Source organism: Macadamia integrifolia, unplaced genomic scaffold, assembly GCF_013358625.1.
Source record: "Macadamia integrifolia cultivar HAES 741 unplaced genomic scaffold, SCU_Mint_v3 scaffold938, whole genome shotgun sequence".
Taxonomy (NCBI): domain Eukaryota; kingdom Viridiplantae; phylum Streptophyta; class Magnoliopsida; order Proteales; family Proteaceae; genus Macadamia; species Macadamia integrifolia.
The window spans coordinates 258,552-263,608 of record NW_024870587.1 but is presented as its reverse complement, the minus strand read 5'-3'; positions in this window follow the sequence as shown (position 1 = coordinate 263,608).

Here is a 5,057-nt window from a genome sequence, read left to right as displayed (position 1 = left end):
GTACTTAGCTATATACTACAATTTGGGTATCAAGTATATTGGGGATATTTACAGGTAATTTAAGTCTTCCGTTGAACTTTTGAACATTTATCTTAGATGTGGATATGTTGTGGTAAGGTACTATATCATATGATCCTAGCAGGTTTTGGGTTAATCGGAATTAACTCGGTCACTGGTTCGATTCTGTGTGAATGGGGTGTGACACACAAACTTTGAATCAAAAGTTGAAAACCAACACTGATATGGACGTGGCATAATAAAGAATTCGATATGCCTCAAAGAATCAGTGACTAATTAAAAATCACTAGACCACGGATTTCATACACAACTTTGAGCATCACTACGCAGCAAGCAGAGTTTGCAAACTAGCCTCATCCTCCGCGCGTGTGTGTGTGTGAGAGAGAGAGAAAGAGAGAGAGAGAGAGAGAGAGAGAGAGAGAGCAAAGGTCGGATGACTGATTGGCCTTCTAGTATATGCAACACCACAATGTTCTTGGCCTTTGATAGCCTAAAAAATTGGTCCAAAAGGAACTTTCTAGTTTCCTGAACACATACTTAGAATTGGAGGGGAGCCCAGTTCTTTTGGGGCCAAAACTTTGGGAATGAACCTGATGCGGATCCGGATTCCAGTAGACTGAAATCGGATTGCTTAGGGCCCACAATAATGATAAAATATCTCAAGGTAATGGTTGAGGGGCAATCTTGTAAATTCAGGAACACTCAAGCACTTACAAGAATATAAGATAACTAATAGGGTCAAACTGTAATATAAAAGTAGAAGAGGAGGGGTAATCTGTAATTGCTAAAGTAAGGTGGAGGAATAATAGAACACAATTTCAGGACAGGGGCTTTCATGTAATAATAGGGATTAAACTCTTTTAAAATAAAAGAAAAAAAAAAACATGTTTCTTCTTCCTCTTATCATGAGAACCAACAACCAGCGGAAACTGAATAATCATCTGAGAGAACTTCTTCACTAGGCCTCAGTTTGGCCTGAAACTTCAAACGAAGGCAGCTAGCCCCGTGACCTCTTGGTTCCATATAGGAAATACTTCAAAACAGCAATGCAGACAGGGGTTGTAATGCCTACAACCCAGATCTGGCGGTAGGTTTAGGTAACCTGAGTTGCAAATTTTTGTTTCTCACAGCAGGAGTCACCTTCAAGCCTGATTTTCAAGGGTTATGGTCGCCTTGGGGAGGGTTACCTTCGACCAACAGCTCAACCCAAACAACTCATGCACAGCTCATTATGAAGCACCTCAATAGGGCTGCAACTGTCGCCCAGAGCAGGGTAGGGAAGAAAAAAACCAGAAATAAAGATGGAATAAAGTAGAAGTAAAAGAGTGGAAGGGGAGAGATTTTAAAGAAAGGGAAAAAAGAAAGAAGAAGAAAGTTCAGGGAGGGGAAGAGGGAGAAGCAAGGTTGACGACAGCCATGGGAGACACCCAAAATTATCAAGTTCTAATTCTTCAAAATTTCAATCTATCTCTTACTAGTGAATTACATGGCTTATAAAAGAAAACTCAAGGTATTAAAATGGAAACTAATCTAAAATTAGAAACTATCTCATACCAAAATAAATTGTTTCTAAAACCAAAAGGAAATCAAATCAAAGGTAAATTTTCCCTAGACCCATCGCCCTACTGCATCAGCTCTCCCGGTCTTGAAAGAACTCAACTTCGTCGAGTTAGATCGTGCCCCCAAGATACCCTTGTAAGTTGTTCGTTGATGAGTTGGCACGTATCTCGAAGCAAAAGATGGGAACATAACACCAAAAGGAAGAAGAGTAGGCTGATGTGTCACTGGAGCAGGAGTCAGTCGACAACGTGGCATGTTTAGTAATACGTGTGGCCTCATTAAGTACATACGACCTCCTTGTTTCACCTTGGTGGTGTTTCGTGCACCATCATAGAGAATGCCTGCATGTCGTTGCCATAGTCGCCCCAGGAGAATGTCACAATGTGCCAATGGGGTGACCAAACAGGTGACATGGTACTGTAACGGCCCAAATTTTAAGTGTACTCGAACAACTACAGTGGCCTCTTCTCTATAGTTATGGGTCCAAAACCTCGCATGTGAATCTTCTTGAAAAGCTGCTTCTATGGAAGGTTGTGTGCCTTAACAAATTCAGCAGATATGAAGTTTGCTTCTGCCCCAGTATCAACAATTGTATGAACATCAGTAGATTCAGAACCGTGTAGAACAATACCCTTCTGTCTGAAGAGAGGAGCCTTATCAACTAGTCTGTTTAAAAAGGATGAAAGACTAGCTAAATGAGCTTCTACATCTTATCACCATAGTCGAACATATCATCTTTCTCGAGGGGATAAGGATATAAAGCAGACTCAACTTCAATCTTCTCTGTCGGTTGTTTTTCTACTGCATTAACAGAACGAGTTCTATTAGGACACTTGTTGGAGTAGTGACCCTTCTTGCCACAACTATGGCATCTGATGTTCTTCACCACATCACTGTTCTTGACGAAATTTGACATTTTTTCTTCAACTCTGCGAGCTTCAGGCTTCTTTTCTTCCATACGTGGTGGAGGTCTATAAACTGAAGGAGTCTTGAGTATACTCTTCTAATAAATGGACTTCTCTTCAGCTGTCTTGGCATGAGCCGCTACCACATCAACAGACTTGAAATTAGTGTTAGCCAACTCAAGTTGAATCTCAGTACTTAGCCTACTGATATATCGCATCACCCGTTGTTGGTCTGTTTCCTGAAGTCGACACCTTGAAGGCAGTTTATGGAATTCGAGGGTGTAGGAAACCACATCTTTGTTCCCTTGTTGCAAGTTAAGTAATTTATGGAACATTACCTTTTCATAATTAAGAGGAACTTTCAGTCAGGATCTGCTTAATGACTGCCCAATTGGTAACGGGTCTAAGTTTTCTGACAAACCTTGCATGTAGTACATCATCCCACCATGAACATGCATACCCAATAAACTTGGTGAGGATGAGTTCACACTTCTTCACGTCTGAAAGAGACTTATATGCAAAAATCCTCTCTACCTTAATAAGCTAGTCTAGGAATTCTTCAGGTCCCTTTTCACCACTGAACTCTGAAACCTCAACTTTGATGCCATAATCTCTGTCAGAAAATTACCGGGTAACATCCTGGGGGACAACTGGATCAAGTTGCTACCTCTGAGGTGTGTCTTTAATTCGTAAAGTGTTAAGCTAAGGGGGTAATGTAGAGGATCTTTCTTCAGCTCGCTTGTTGGACCTCTTCATAAAGGCAATCATCTCTTCCATAAACTTGTCAAACTTGGCTTCAGTCCTCTTAAGCCTAGCATCAATATTCTATTGATTCTCAGCTAACTTATGATACAATTTGTGTACCTCAGCATTAGTGATGTGACCTGTCATGGTTAGATAATTGTAGAAAATTTGCTTTGATACCACTTAATGCGAATCCGGATTCCAATAGACTGAAATCGGATCGCTTAAGGCCCACAATAATGATAAAATATCTCAAGGTAATGGTTGAGGGGCAATCTTGTAAATTCAGGAACACTCAAGCACTTAAAATATTATAAGATAACTAATAGGGTCAAACTGGAATATAAAAGTAGAAGAGGAGGGGTAATCTATAATTGCTAAAGTAAGGGGGAGGAATAATAGAACACAATTTCAGGACAGGGGCTTTCATGTAATAACAGAGATTAAACTCTTTTGAAATAAAAGAAAAAAAACTTGTTTCTTCCTCCTCTTATCGTGAGAACGAACAACCAGCAGAAACTGAAGAATCGTTCGAAAGAACTTCTTCACCAGGCCTCGGTTTGACCTAAAACTTCAAACGAAGGCAGCCAGCCCCTCCCCCTTACTTTGGCAATTACAGATTAACCCTCCTCTTCTAACTTTCTATTTCATTTTGACCCTAGTATCTAGTTCCATCTCTTTTAAGTGCTAGAGTTGTGCCTGAAGTGACAAGAATACCCCTACTTCTTTAAAAACTGTTTTAGTTATTAATTGTGGGTCCATAAGCGATCCGATTTCGACTTTTAGAACCCAGATCTGAGTACAAATCTGGTCACGGAATCTTTTGTGTTCAAGTTTAGAGTTAGCTTCCCCAATGGAAAACCTACTAAATTGTTAATTGATGAGTGACTACATGACAATTTTGTCTCCAGGTCTGTGGTGGATATGTTGTTAGAGACCAGTTAGATTTTTTTTGAGTCGGAGGGTAATGTATCTGTTAAATTTTTTGTTCCTCCTTATAATGATGGTGCTTTTTGTGAAGTGTTTGACTCTCCTCAACGCATCATTAAATTGGGTCGCGGCTGGTTGAAACGGGATGATTTTCTTGATTGTGATAACAATATGTGCACCCTCCAGGCTTACCACATGGGTCAAAAATTTGATCTTTATTGATTGGTTAAGTCTGAGAAAATGATACCCCCAGTACAACCACAAGATGAACCAAAGGCATCAACACAAGTGGAAAACCATCCTATTGTGGAACAGGTGATGATAATAGAAAGAGAAAATTATGGATCAAGTAATGGAGAACATTAATGCAGTGCCACTTGTTCACCATCATGAATTTGTTCTTCCATGTGATTTTCCAAACTTTAATGCACCTCCAAAGCTTCACATCATGGATTTTGTTCGCGATGCAGACGACGAGCAATTCACCCCCGTTTGTGAGTTTTTATTGTTGTCATTCTTTAAAATTCATGGATAAGTTTTTCTCAAAATCGGGGGAGTTGATACAAAATTGATGTTGCTGAACCGGGTTGACCCTTCAGGCAATCTCAATCGAGATGAACCGGGTTCGATTGGAATTTTGGATTCATTAGGATCTTTAGGATTTTATTTTATTTGGGTAGTGAATAGTCAATTAGGGAGTTACCAATTTAAGTTTTATTTTGTTTCTAATTTCATTAGTTAAAATTTAGGAAGCAAATTAGGAGTTGCTAATTTTATTTTATTAGGCAAGTTTTAATTTCAATTTATTATATAAAGGCATGTAACCCAAATACTTAGACAGAATTGAATGATGAATTAATTAATTGGTTGAAACCTTGTGGTTTGCTTGGTCGTGAGACC